The sequence below is a fragment of the Festucalex cinctus genome, chromosome 21 (assembly GCF_051991245.1).
Source record: "Festucalex cinctus isolate MCC-2025b chromosome 21, RoL_Fcin_1.0, whole genome shotgun sequence".
In the NCBI taxonomy this organism is placed as follows: Eukaryota; Metazoa; Chordata; class Actinopteri; order Syngnathiformes; family Syngnathidae; genus Festucalex; species Festucalex cinctus.
This window is the reverse complement of record NC_135431.1, coordinates 13,315,570-13,330,961: the sequence shown is the minus strand read 5'-3', so window position 1 is coordinate 13,330,961 and position 15,392 is coordinate 13,315,570. Positions and strand designations below refer to the sequence as shown.

General features: G+C 38.3%; 1 protein-coding gene across 2 annotated transcripts in view; it reads right to left on the bottom strand.

The window, feature by feature from the left end:
• Nucleotides 1–11,241, bottom strand: part of plcb4b (phospholipase C, beta 4b) — a 51,500-nt gene extending 40,259 nt beyond the window's left edge. Inside the window, exons 1-3 of one of the 2 annotated variants that reach the window (XM_077510710.1) lie at nt 10,983–11,241; nt 7,735–7,784; nt 638–708 (exon numbers count right to left, since the gene is read on the bottom strand). The gene's annotated coding sequence lies outside the window, so the exon portion shown is untranslated. The remainder of the gene's footprint in view (nt 1–637; nt 709–7,734; nt 7,785–10,982) is intronic. The other variant, XM_077510709.1, reaches the window with a different exon arrangement.
• Between the last annotated feature and the right edge of the window lie 4,151 nt (nt 11,242–15,392).

Genomic DNA, 15,392 nt, shown 5'->3' with positions numbered 1-15,392 from the left:
CGCCCGCTTGCCGCGGCGACATCATGCAGATGCACGCAAACACGAACTCTCAACTCGATAACAAGTACACAGACAAACATTCCAGCTTGTGATGTGGACCCGTGTGTATTTATACTGACTGGGACATGTGTGGGGGCGGGGCGAGGGACTCACAAGGCCACCCGGCCTGAACGCTCCCTTGGGCCTTGACACAAATTGCTTGACCCATCATTAGACACACACTTAGTTATGTTTCCATTCTCCACCCGTGTAGTAAACACTCCTCTTGTTTGTGCTTCGAAGTGAAAAGGAGACTATTTGAATGATTGCCAGTTTGACGCCCATTACTTTTTTGTAAATGATTTGTATTTTATTCACTATTGAAGGGAGGGAGGCCTACTTGTGATGTGTACCACAACACTAATTGCCCTTTAAAGAGGACATCCCCTTTCTCCACTTGTATATATTCAGAGATGAAAAATTTCAATCAATGAAAAAAAACAACACATTTTCAACCAATACAATAACTGACATGTTCATATTTCTATATTTAATGATGGTGGTTTTATATAAATGGAATATTAACGCTACAAAGAATAAATCACTCACAAAATTATTATTTACTTGTCATTAACAGTGACATTTCTCTTGTACTTACCGAGCGGGACGGGGCAGCAAAATGAGGGGAGGGGTGGGGGGGGAAACAGCAGAGGACAGCACTAGGCCACTCTGAAAGCAGAAAAAAAAAGGGGTCATGGAGACAGTGAGAAGAAAATTAAATCTTACTTGAGTGTAATCACGCTGCTGACCTTATTATTCAGTCTCATGGTGTACACTTACAGTAATATTACGGGTGCCTAGAGGGGGTTTCATGGGCGCACGCACACACACACACTGAGGTACAATGGTGATTACTGTCAGTGTTTACAAATGACTGTTTTTTTGTGTGTGACATTACAAAAGAAGAACTAACTACTGTACATGTATTTGTATTTCAAGAAGAAGACATCTTCGATAGCCATTCTGAAGCGGCGATAACATACTAAATAATTCCACGGCTTTTCCCAAGCGGGACAGGAAGTGCTTGTGGTTGTGCGGTTGCTTGGTACAAAGATAAACGAATAAGTGCAGGCAGCGCAGGGCACATCACCAGAAGTAAATTCGTGTTCCGTTCCGGGACTATCCCCGTTTATAAACGATGTTGTTTACGGAATGCCCTGGCTTTCCCACGTCTCAACAGTCCAGTAATATCCAGGATGTCGTATGAATTGAAAAATACCTTATTTGCTTATAAATGGAGTGGTCAAATGCATTTATTATTATTTTTTATTTTTTTTACAAAAAGAACAAAGCAATCGAGGGGTATTTTTATTTTATTTATTTATTCTTCTTACTAAAAACGCATTACAGACATTTTTATTGTTTTTCTTTAAACATTGTAACTAATTAATGGCCTTTCCATCCATTTAAATGGGGAATAATTTTTGCTATATTATTTCTAGTTAGATGGGCGGTCATGAAACAAATTAAACTCAGTTATCAGTAAATAAATGAATAAATAAATAAAGTTAACAATATCATCCGATTATGATCTAATAGGCGAGGTACTCTTCCCATGTATTTTTTTTATAAACACAAGCAATAAATTAATCTGTGTTCCAAAAAACTACGATCAGCTTTATTATACATCAATGTTTTAATCTTATACTGTAATTTAGACAAAATTCCATACTCAATACTCACACAAAATTGAATGACCGTCAAATGTTCTACACATCTCCAGTGAGATCAAATACGTCCATACTGCGTGAGGACGTACTGTACTGTATATGCGGTGCGTTGGCTTTATTTGGAGAGCCACATGTGCAATTATCATTAAAGCGGTGGCATACGTGAGGATTTAAGAGGTGTAAACAGAGGCAGCGTCACTTAACCAATGACAATGACGCAAGAGATTAAAACAACACACACACACACACACACTCACATGCATTCAAGTGCACACCCACACACACACACACACGCAGGTATCATGAGATGGGAAACGGTGAGGGAAGTGACATTCTCTCCATGTTACCTGGAATAGGATCTTCTAAATTTAACACAGCTTCACACACACTAATTGTGACTTAGACTTAGATTTGACTTTATTGATCCCTTTGGGATGGCTCCCTCTGCGAAATTTACATGTCCAGCAGCAATGAGAACAGATAATAAAATGATGCTTGTATTCGATTATATAATGACATAAAGCGCAGACAGATCTTCACCAAGGCAGATATTTTTTTTTCCTTAAAATTCCTGATGTTCAATCAATACAGTTCCCCAGATCAAGTTCACTAAAGTACGAAACCTGAAATCCGTGCAAAATGACCAAATTCCTGTTCAAATTCTGTCATTGAGACTTTTTTTGTGTATCCTGTTATGAAAAACATCCTCTAACTCAACAGTGTTTTTCAAAAATAGCTATGTTTTTGACCCAAAAATAGCCATGTTTTTGGCTCAAGAATAGTAAACACAGCAATTTCAGTTATTTTTCGCAAGTTAGTTTTCGCAATGGTGCCTCAGCAAACAAACAACTCAACCAACGGAAATGGTGGTTTCTACTCAGTTTTACCACATTCATCCTTTGGGGAAACTCTTTGGGGGCCAGTGAAGCCAAGGAAGCAAGGGTAGACGTTTTTACAAGCGCCATCAGAGGTTGAAAACCGTATTTGGTGGTCTGAATCAAAAACATCTCGGCTACAGTCGGTTCAGTTTGAAAATGTAATGTTCTGATCCAAACAACAACAATCAAAATGTTCAGTACGTAGCATCAAACGATATTAATGCCGTCTCCTCAAGAACCCGAGACCTGGCCCTGGACCCGAACACCTTGTGGGGGTATTTCTGGCCCCTTAAGTCAGCCATCTTCCTGTTTTATATGGCTCCTCAGAGACGTAAAACAACACCGGCACTCTCAGGAGCCAAGCTCCAGGTTTTTGTCACGCAGCTGAATCCCCACTGGGTTGGTGGGAGGTTTTTTTGCCGGATTAGAAAGAGCAGCTTTAATGCTTTAGAACGGAGGGGACAGTTTATTCTGGTAATGAATCAATCAAACAGAAGAGCACTCTGACCTCTTGAAAGGCAAATGATACACTTTCTGCTGGAGAGGTTTTAATGGGCAAAAGCTCTTTGGGGTCCAAAGAAGACCGTTTCCCACTGAAATCAGTTAGATTTACAATAATCTGTTGTTTGAGTCAAAACCTTATTTAAGTGTACAGGCAACAGTTTTAGTAACATTTCAACGTTCTGAACTGTTAAGCGAGGGTAAACCGGTCTAATAACAATATGTAAACAACAATAAAGTACTCTCCTCCTTTTAAAACGATCAAGACAGCTAGCTAGATGTCTAGCTCAAGAAGTAACATGTCTACAACTCAAAATGCTCAACAAAATCCAAGTCAAATCAAGCCATTTGTCCCAACAAGAATGGAACAACAAACAGGAAGTAGAAACATATTAAAATGGAAGCTAAACACAATGAAACAGTCGCTCATAACGGACAAATATACTTTTAGATTTAGTCCGCTATCTTTCGCGGTAACTTCCTAGCGGAAGTGTTCCTGTCAAACAAGGGTAAACCAGTTTAATACGAAAACGTAAACATAGATAGAGAAGCAACGAGTCTATGACTCAAAATACTTGACAAAATCCAAGTGAAATTAAGCCCTTTGTCCCAACAAGTATACGAACACCAAACAGGAAGTCGTAACATACCAAAATAGAATCTAAACACAATGAAACGGTCTTAGTTCGCTACTTTTTAACAGTAACTAGTTCCTCGTTGGAAGTTGTCCTTCTTTAACCACAGTCGGCCATTTCATAATGAGTGCCACCCAGAACCTCAGATCTTAATGAAAGATTCATTTTAAATGTTTAGTTATCAAGTTCTGTTCTAGGCAAGCCCAAGAAGAATCAAAGGAACGTTCACCAATAGAACGAATGGAAAATTAGACCCGACATACATTTATAAAGCTGCCAGGAGCCAACGTTTCAATTCCAAGGTTGGAATCAGAAGGTGAGACTAGGTATTTTTTCTCTTCTAGCACTTAGTGAGTCAGCAAGAGAACATCATCACTTCCTGCACTTTGAAATAGAATGACGGAGTTTCAATGTTCAGTACAAAATCAAATCTGCGTCGGACTGAACACTTTCTTACTCATTCACCAAAATGCTGCATAATTAGTGACTGAAGCGGGCATGTGGGCCACAGTTTTACATCCTACTAATGACCGGATGAATGAGTCAGTGATGAATATAAAAATGCATTAAAATGGCCTCCAAATTTGAGAGATCCCACCATTCCAAAACACTGATGGAAAAAAATAAAATAAAAAAAATCACATTTAAAGCATCAATGTTAAAATGTTGCTTATAAATTGTTGAACGTGACAGTTCGGTCCCGGAACAGTTTATTTCTATTTCTATTATTTCTGATGGGAATTTTTGTTCAAATCCAAACAAATGGTAGTCCTGGAACAGATGGCGTTCCGCTGTATATGTCGTTAAATAAACACCGGTTACTTACTCTTTACTTTTATTGTTGTAAAAAAATGTGGTCCATTTGTTGACATTTTGCTTCATTTCTTTTTCTATAAAAGAACAATCGTCTCTCAAAGAAGGATTCGCCAAACTGCAGGCGCCGTGCTTTGATGCGCTTTTGATTGCGGGCACTTTCCCAAATGTTCACGGTTTGTTATGACAGCCTCCTAATAATGGATTTATACGCCGGAGCCAGATGTTTGTTTAAATGACAGCGACGAGAAGTGGCTGCTGACGAATATCTGGCGCTGGCTTCGGAAATCCATCGCCCTCGTTTATAATCCTCAAATGCGGTCCTCGGGTTTTTGTTTTACGAGCAATAAAGTTCAAAGGACGGCGTTGAAAATGTAGGCCATAAATTAGGCTCAATTCTTTGCGCTGGCAAAAGGAAGCAAGGCCAGCGGCTTTGGATGATGCAAGTTAATAGGCACGAACGCGCTATGCTCTACATATCGGTGGCTAAATGTTACATAATTACTCCGACTTATTATGTTGCAACATTGGCTCCCAGCGCACGCATAGAGGGGAGGTGGAAAGATGAGGGAGCAACATTCCTGCTGCTTGTCAAGTCATCTGCGAGTCATGTGTCCGAGCGGTTAACTTGCGGGGAAACGTATTCTGCTCAATTTGACGCTCAAGCAGAACTTGTGTGAGCCGTGAAGCAACTCAGCAACAATAACAGATGCTCGATCATGAACAATTAAATTCAGTAAGCTCGTCAAGGCAAAACAGATAGTTTGCCTTTTTACTTAGCCTCCATTTGCATATGCAAACATTTTGTCATAACATTCATGTACAACTCACTGGGAAATGTAAAAAAAAAAAACTTTTTAAAAAATTGTATTTTTAGAAGTGGAAAGAAATTCATAGGCTCCACAATAATAAAAATAAAATGTACATATATGGAGTATATGTATAATATTTTTTTAATACACAAAAATGTCTCCAGAATGTATTTTTAATTAAGTGAAAATATCTTACATTCTTACCTTCATTTAAAAAAAATAAAATAAACAATTATACATTATGACTGAATGTATTTTAATTTTAATTTCATTACAGCCACCTAAAATCATACTTAAAACTGTTTTGTTTTTTTGAGGATTTTAGGCAGTATTTTGAAAATATTTAAAAACGTAGATAAAATTTAATATGAGTGGGGAAATTTCCACATTCCTCCTTATACACATGATCTTATTGTTAATAATCTCACCAAAATTAATATTATATATTTTGCGATTAAGGGACAAAAAAAATCATCACATTCTGACCTTATTTTCAAAATCTATTTTTAAATATCACAAATAGACATTTTTTTTTTTTAATTTACTTATGTCACTAAAATTAATATTGTTTACTTTTTTGTTTTGTTGTAGAGTTTCGGGCTTTTGCGTAGATTCCGAACATTTGAAAAATAAAACTATTAGTGCAAAAAATCCTACATTTGGAAATTACGTTTTAAAAATAGATTATAAATATTCTATTTCAATACCTTGCTAATAATAATTCTGCACACTCGCTAATTTTTTTGCTGACTTCTATTGGCGAGCCTTTATCAGGCCAGCTGTGTGTAATAATAGCAATCCAGCAGAGGACGGGACGCCGCCGAGTATTCCGGCGTTCTGGAGCGAAGGTCGGCAGTTTAATTGGAAGAGCAAATTTTCGTTCACGTGTATCCCCACCGTGGATGGAAGCCATCGGGGGAAGACGCCGTGTGTTCACGTGTGCGCATACATTAAACAGAACGCCAACAGTTAAGGCTTCATATTGTAACTTTGAATGGATTTTGGAGGGAAAAAAATGCAAGTTTGATATACAGCCAGCACAAAACACCTGAACGCTAATCGGCCCCCGTCGGCCACCAGACCTCGTGCTCCACATGATGACGTCATTAATACACGTTGCATAATACGCAGAGAACCTCGTATGGAGAGCAATCACTTCCCTGCCTCATTACGCCGTCTATCTGGGGAGCTTCGCAGCAGCAGCGGCAGCAGCCTGTTTCGCTCGCCGTGACTCATGTTGTCACAGTGCGGCACATGCACGCCACGCCTTGCTTTTAGAGCACCATGCTCCGCCCTAGTACACGTGGTTCATATTTGGTAAAAAAAAAAAAACGGACAAAAGGAATTGCGTGTTAAAGGAAATGGGGAAAATTAACCTAAAATGGTGGCTTCAAAACAAAATGGCAGACTTTCTGTGTTGACTGACTTTTCCAACTCAATTGATTTCAGTTTTCTGGTTTATACCAAATCATCGATTTTTGTTCTAAGCTCCGCCCAGACGCAATGAGGAGAACTAAAAATTGTAGCAAAGTTTTTATGACCAGTGGAAATGGCCAAAATTTAAAAACCCTAAAATGGCCACTTAAATCAAAATGGCATGGCTTAATAAGACTTTTTATATAGCAAAGCATCTGCAAGTATGTGAGTTATTTTTTTTTTTTTATACAATCATATCTTGAGATACAAGTTCAATTTGTTCCATAACCGTATTTGCAACTCAAAACGGTTATATTGCAAATCATCTTTGCAAACTAACATTAATTTAAATGCCTTTAATCTGTTCCAGTACTCCCCATCCTTGTTTCTGCCTTGTTCACCTTATGACAGACTGATATATTGTTCATTGAGACGCCTCAACTCCTCTCAGCTCATCAGTACGACAGTAATATCAGTTCTTCGCAGAGGATAAAGAATAGATGACTGTGAGTACTGTTGTAATGTCTGTCATGTGTAGCTGAAAAAAAAAATGCGATATGGGTGTTGAATATTGTGATACCGATATTATTATGATATTTTAAAATGTGCCTAATAAAATGATATTTTTATTATTCATTTTTTTTTAATGCAGGAAATTTAATTTTATAGTAATGCCCATAGATATTGTTTCTTAAATGCTTATTTAAGGTTGAAACTGATTGGTCAAAGACAAGTTTGATTGGTCATTTTATTGCATTAGCATTAACATGAGATAGCAAAATGCAAGGCTAATCAATGCATTTTAAATGCACGAAGTGTATCAAGACACCCCTGTATGGGAAACGCCCCCAAAATGGTGACTTATTTGGCCTAAGAACAACAATGGACAAAGTAGTTTCAAGAAGTAACACAAGAAGAAAAATCACAGGTCGTAAAAAGGAAAAACAAAAAACAAAAAAAACAAACTCACCAATTCTGCATCAATTACGTTCAGCGGCAAACGCTCATGTCTCGGCCAGCCTGCAGAGACAAAAAAGGACATACGGTAAGAAAGAGAGAGAATTTCATCAATCACGCAGCTGGGACTTCTTTGGCTGCTTTACAGTCGGAAGCTCGCCGGGGAGGAGGCCGTCGCTTCACTCCCGCCCGGGAAAACACCGCACAAATCACAACGTCTGCCCGTAAAGTCACACAGAGCGAATCGGCAACAATGAAACCTCGACACGGATGCGGACGTGAAGAGAAAGCCCACAAAACAAGAGAGGGATGACTCCCCCCTAATAGACGCCAAGCCCCAATTTGCGACCACATATTGATCGTCGATGCAAAAGAATAAAACGCCACACCTTAAATGACTGAAACGAAAGTGATTTCAGCATATGTCGCAATATGGCACCTTGCTTCAGCAGGTGAGCTACATCACAAAGGAATGACGTCATTACATCACTGACGACAGAGCAGACCTGGCATCTGTAAAGCTGAACTTTCCTCCCATCCATCCATTTTCTTAACCGCTTACTCCTCACAAGGGTCTCGGGGATGCTGGAGCCTATCCCAGCTGGCTTCGGGCATTACGAACTGGTTGCCAGCCAATTACAGGGCAAAAAAGTTCCAAGAAATGTTGTAAAGAAAAAATATAAAGCCATCCAAATGTGACGAGAAGTTGATTGGACATGAAAAAAAATTGAACGTTTCTGCAAAAAGTTACACGTAGAGTTGGAGCTGTTTATAGAGCAAATAAAGCTCACAGCCTGCCTGCGGGTTATTACACGAACAAATAAGGAGCACTTAATCTGCTGGGTGCATGTGATCAAACACTTGTCACACTGAGCAACAGACATGTTGCTGCTGACGTTTGCTCATGCTAATTTACTGCAATACAGCAGGCAGAAAAACTATTTATCATGAGTCAAACTTGTACTTGGTGTATAGTCGTAACTTGAACGCAGATATACAATGATGCAAGTATTGTTGACGTTAAGTTCATTATATTACAACTTTAACCTAAAATATGAAAAAAAATAGTTTATCACGTTAAAGTGTCTGTATTCTCGTAATATTTTCTTTGTAAAATTGTGACTTTTTCAGATAATTTCTTTTTGTAAAATTGAGACTGTTGATATAAAATAACTATACTGAATCCTCAATTTAATTTAATGTTTTATGAGAACGGTGTAAAATTACAGCTCCCTCAAGTAAACTGATGTTTTTTTTTCTCCTAATATTACAACTTCATTCTTGCAATCTTACAATTCTATTTCCTGACAATATTTTGCCTTTACTTTCAGTTTGTCCTTAAAAAGAAAAGAAAAAAAAAAAAGAAAAAAAAAGGTTATTCCATTAACATAAATATATTCTTGCACATTACTTTATTTTTCTGGGAATATCACGACTTTATTCCTTTGACATTACAAATTTATTCTTGCATTTTCCCCAGGGAATATAATTACTTTCTTTTTTTTTTAATTATAAATAACTATTTTTTTCACGACTTACATTCATTCTCATAATATAAAATATTGGCTGGCAAAAGTATGACTTTCTTATTATCCTAATACTAGTATTTTATTTTATTTAGAATTTTTGTGTTAGTATTTTATTTTATTTTTAGTATTTTATTATTATTTTTATTTTTTTAGTATTTTATTTTATTTACTTTGTTTTCATAACATTTTAACATCCTGTCCACAAAAATTATTTCACCCCCCAAAATATGACTTTATTCTTTTAACGTTATGGGCACTGTTTTTTTTGACTGCCGTAAAGTCAGCGCGACGTGTGGTGTGTCTCTGCCCAGATGCATATTAGACCCAGTGTTGGTAATTTTCTCAAGTTAACCCAGGCCATTGAACCTGCGAGAGGGAAGTTTGTGTTGCTGTGGGAGTTATCACAGCCCACTTTAATCATGGCCAATCAATGAGGCTCCTTTCTTTGCCTCGAATTGTGGCGTGCTAGTGAAGTACAAGAATATAGCATAAAAACATTCACACCATGATTGGTGTTGACACTGAGACCGCCCACCCTTTTCATTCATGTGGCATAGCTGCTGTTCACATATTTACATACAGAAATAGCGTAAAAGTTAGACCAGCTGTCCACCCTGCACCGATGCAAGATGTGGTCTGACGAGATCTCAACTTTATGCCACCAAATTCTCCAAGACACTCGTTCTGCTGCACCAGGAGATTGCGCTGCCAAATTATCAGAATCGTGTCTACAAAATAGAACGAATAGACTTTATTTTTGAAACATTATGCTTTTTTTCCTTTGTTCTCACGATACCATTTTTGGGGAGGGAGATGCAATGACTTCCTGTCTTTAACATGATAATTGTATTTTTGTGCAGCTTTATTTGAATCCTATAATAAGACATTTATATTATTTGCAGGCAATATTATTACTTTATTATTGTAAACCGCTATTTTATTTTTTTCCACATTCCACCACCATCCAAAAAAAAACTATTACAGCTTTAATCTATAACGTTGTACCCTTACTTTTCTCGTATTTTACTTTCTGTACCTCTGCAGGAAACCAGGTTGCCACCCTCCAAACAAACAAAAATATGCTTAACATTCAATATTTTTTTTATTGCCTCCATGATGCTGGAGGAGAGACCTTGAGCAATGACACCTTGCATGCACCACTATTATTTGGGGCACACACACACAGCACCTCCAGTAAACAACCTGCTAGAAACAGACACACATACATACTCCAGTAGCCTTTGCACAGCGGGCACTGGCTTTGTCATTGCCCGGCTGCAGTCCGCCTCTGTCCCGCTGCACAGCTAGCTGTGCCTTCCCCCACCCACCACCACCACCCTTCAACCCTCCCCCCCTGTGGAAACATCAATACTCTCATCTCTTTTGCATTTCAAGCCCACCGCGCGCACACATACACACATAAAAAGACATTTGTCATGTTTTTACCTGCTAACGTTCCAAGCTCGTGGCACGCTAGCGAGTTAGCCACAAGCTAACTAATATCTCCAGCTGTGCGTGTAATAAATGAGACGCGAGCTATCCTAATGAGTTTTTTTAATTCTTAAAAACGAAAAAAAAAAAAAAGAGCATTGTGTTGCAAACAAACGTAAGAGGAGCGTTTAAAAACAGAATGAATGAAGCTAGCTTCTTACGAGATTTGCTGTTTTCTTTTTTTTTTCTTTTTTTAATATATATGTTTGAATCTGCGAAGAAGAGGAAGGATGCTGAGTACCGAGAGGAGTCCAGCAAGCAGTCCGGTGCGGCTCGTTCCCTCCCCGGCTGCCTCCTCTGGGTCTCCCCGCTCGTGCTGCTGGTGGTCCCGGAGCTCGTACTGGAGACTGAGCGGCGGCCGTCCGACCAACAAGCTGCTCTTCTTTTTTTTTTTTTCTGTTATGTTTGTGTGCGCGCATGTGAGAGAGACAGAGAGATAAGGGGGGAGAGAGAGTGAATGAGTGCGCGGAGAGTGAGTCATCCAGCCCAAGCACATCCAGCTCCTCCCTGCCTGTCTAACAGCTGACTAGTGGAGCCGCCGTGTCTTGATTGGGGGGCTCAATTCACCCTCCCCTTCCCCCACCCCCAGTAGGCTGCACAGTCAACAAAAGAATGACCAATTAGTAACGATATGCATGGGAGAAAATGGTGGCCCACTACTCGGTGAAGCTTGGAAAAACAGCCTCAACAAATGTGATTTAGTAGAAAAATGTGCATCCAGCACGGGAATGTCTTGATCCCAAGTTACGGTTCTGGGCTACTTTCCTGAGTCTTGAGTCTGGGAAGGAAACTCAAGACTATCAAGAACTTGTGTCGGAAAGTTTGGTATATTATTAGCTATGGTCTGGGGATGTTTTACCGAATCCGGCACAAGGTGGCTAAACTCTGTTGGGTATACAATGAAATCTCGATACTATCAAGCATGTGTCTACAAAATGAGTAGAGTCAGAAAATGTGGTCTTAGTTATGTTTCAGGGCTACTTGGCTCAAGGTGTTTTGAGTTGGTGCAGGATACAATGATATATCATTCTGAAGAATATCAAAGTAGAAAAATGTGCTGCCTCGTGTCCAAAATCCAAAAAAGGCTCTGGGGATGTTTTGCTGCATCTGGCACAACATAAATAAAGTAAAGAAAAAAATAATAATCGTACTATGGAATTGATTTAAGAATAATTAAACTAACCTTAATCAAATATATAGGTAAAAAGCAAAAATATTCCACTTGTGTGCGGCATAACACCAAAATTCTGCTTCACCATGTTTGCTTTGAACTCACGGGCCCGCACTTAATTGACCCGAGCCTGCAAATGACACCAGCAATTTATTAGAAGCGGCTGCGAGCTTGAAAGTAAAACGTGTGTCGTGTTTCGATACCAACACGATTGTAAGGAATTGTATTGGAAAGGAAGATCAATACGTAATGATCGTAACCTTTCCCGGCACTGACGTTTTGCATGCGGACAATAACAATGACTCACTCCTTCTGGAGCCATGCCGGCTTTAGATACCACAAACACACCAAGAAACACCTGTAGACAATCGATATAATAATCACAGGTATATATTCTTTATCCTCTTTGAAAAACGGCTAATATTAGCACAGTGCGCAGCGTAAAGCAACGTTAAGGTTGCGTGGGTGGCTCGATGCTGGAAGCACTGCGAGTCAACACGTTATTAGACTGAACAAATAACACAGCAGTCACGCAACAGGTTTTAGGACACGTCACGCATAGAAAGACACTCGCTTGTCACATTGTCATTAATGTTCCGTCTCACAAAATATTTTTACCAGCAAGGTAATTTTTTTTTTCTCACCCTTTTCTTCCAATAAATAATTCATCTTTCTGACATTTACTTGCGTGACTCCAAATTATTGGCTGCCAAAGTTTTTCAAGGCTACAAAAAGTTTTGCTTTTATGAAGCAAAATAGAAAAATGTAATGAATAGCATCGACATTGAGACGGTCTGCTGACAAGGTGAAAGTCAATATAGTGGAGTTGTCACATAGATAGCTAAAAAAAATATATATATATGTCATGAAATAGCTGCGATAAGACTTCACAAAGTATAAGCTAACTCATTAACTCATTCACTGCCAGCCCAGTTAAAATGGATTTTTGACGTCTATAGCCGTCAATGGCACTGAATGAGTTAGGAGAATAAAGTCCTATGAATATACAAAAAAAAAAAAACGGTACTGACATTACAAGAAAAATTGTTCTGAATATAAAGTTAAATTGATTAAACAACAAAGTTGCAGTTTTGTGGGGAAAAAAATGGTAAAAAGTAAGTTAAATAAAATTACAAGAACAAGTGTAGCAATTTGATATTAAGACTTGGGCGAAAAAAATAATAATTGGAAAATGACGCAAGTGTGTAGGTGGATCAAGTCAGACGGGGAAAATGTAATAATAAGGCAATAAACAGAAAATTTTAAGTTGTTCTGAAATACTGTAATAATATCAAATAAAATGGGAAATTTAATTTTGTAAATATAATATAAAAATCAATTTTGAGGAAAATTCAGTTTTATTACATAGTTTTTATTCATACGAGAAGAATAAAATTGTAAATTAGCAAAATGAAAAAAAATTATGAGATTAAAGAACAATTTTTTTTCATAGTATGTACTTTAAGAATAAAGTAGACAATTAACCAAAAAAAAAAAAAGTCAGTGTGAGGGGAAAAAAATATATAATTTTAGGTAAATAAAGTCATACTGTTACAAAATTAAGTTGCAAATTATTATTTTTTTAATTTAAAAAACAAAATCACGCAATTTTCAATAATAAAGTCTATCCGAAAATTCCAACAGTCAAATAAATTGACAGGAATTAAGAAATACCACGTCATAATTTTGTGACAAAAAAAATGGGTTTGCATATTTTTATTAGATTTTTTAAATATTGTGGCACATGACTGATTACATTTCTACACTAGCCACAATATTAGGCACACCTGCACAATCTTACGAGCTGCATCAAAAAATGTAGCATGCTGTGCGAGTGAAGAACAAAGCTTAAATATTGTGTATGTGGCATATACAACGTATAATGTCTGCCTGTATGTACGTGTTGGTGTGCAAACGTTCGTCGTACCTTAGCAGCAGCGTGGCGGAGATCCTCATTAACCGCGTGCACTTGAAGGACACCTTCCCATCTGACGGCGTTTACGTAACACGTTCAATCTTGCTCAAAGTGCTCACGCCGGTCGTTAGGGGCGACCTGGGAGGGCGGGGCTCGTCTCACATTTGTTGATACCTACAGTTAAAAAAATATTAATAAATTACAATTACACATACGCACCAGAGTTTATTCTTGTGATGCTTCCAAACTGAACTTGAAGTTACGCTAGTCATTTCCTTCTCTACCTTTTGTATTTCCTTTCTTCCTTACACACTTTCTTCTTCCCTTACAGTACGTTTATCCTTCCTTTGATTCCATCCTTGTTTCCTTCCTGTTTACTTATTCCTTCAATACATCCTCGTTTCATCCCAACTTTCTCTCACCCAGCATACTTCCATCCTTCCTTCTTCCCATCCTTCTCGCCATTGCCTTACTTACATGCTGCCTTTGTAAAGTCCTTCCTCCCTTCTAGCTTTCTACTGCCATCCTTTGTTGCCTTCCTTACTCCCTTCCATCATTCCTTCTTCCATCCTTACTTGTGTCCTTCCGACATTCTTCTATTGCCCCATCCATCCCTCCTTTCATAAATCATTGATTACTTCCTTACTTCCGCCTAACCATACCTTCTGTCCACTATTTTATACTATCCTTATTTTCTTCCTTCCATCCCTCCTTCTTTAGATTCCTTATTACCTTCCCATCTTCCATCCTTCCTTCAATACATCCTCAATTCCTTCCTTACATCTTCCCAGCCAACATGCCTTCAGTCCTTCCTTCTTCCCATTTTTTACTTCCTTAAGCCTTCTTTGCTTTATTTCCTTCCTTCCTTCCTGCTACCATCATACCTTATGTCCACTATTTTTAACTTTCCTTCCTTCTTTTCTTTTACATTCATCCCTATTACCTTCCTATATCCCATCTTTCCTTCAATACATCCTTGATTCCTTCCTTACAGCCTCCCAGTCAGAATGCCTTCTGTCTTCCTTCTCATTTTCTGACTTTCTTTCCCTTTCTTTGCTTTGACATTTCCTTCCTTCCTTCCTCTTTTCTTTTGTACTTCCTTTCTTCTTTCTTCCTTACTTCCTGTTACCACCATACCTTCTGTCCACTATTTTTACTTTCCTTCCTTATTTTCTTCTAGATTCATCCCTACCTTCCATCCTCCTTCAATACATCCTTGATTCCTTCCTAACGGCATCCCAGCCAGAATGCCTTCTGTCTTCCTTCTTCTCCTTCTTTGCTTTGACATTTCCTTCCTCTCTTGTATCCTTTCCTTAGTGCTATCCTTGGATTTCATTCTTGTTGCCTTCCATCCTTCTTTCGATCCTTTATATTTCTTCACTCGCTTTCATCTTTCCTTCCTTCCTTTTTTCTTTCCATCCTAACGTCCTTCTTCTTTTAGCCTACCTTATAAACTACTAACACAAGCTTGAACATTATTCAGTGTCACCAACAGAAGTCCACTAAAACCACAGGATTTATCTGTTCCTGGGTCAAACTGTGGCCCTTATAAAAGCTTCACTGAA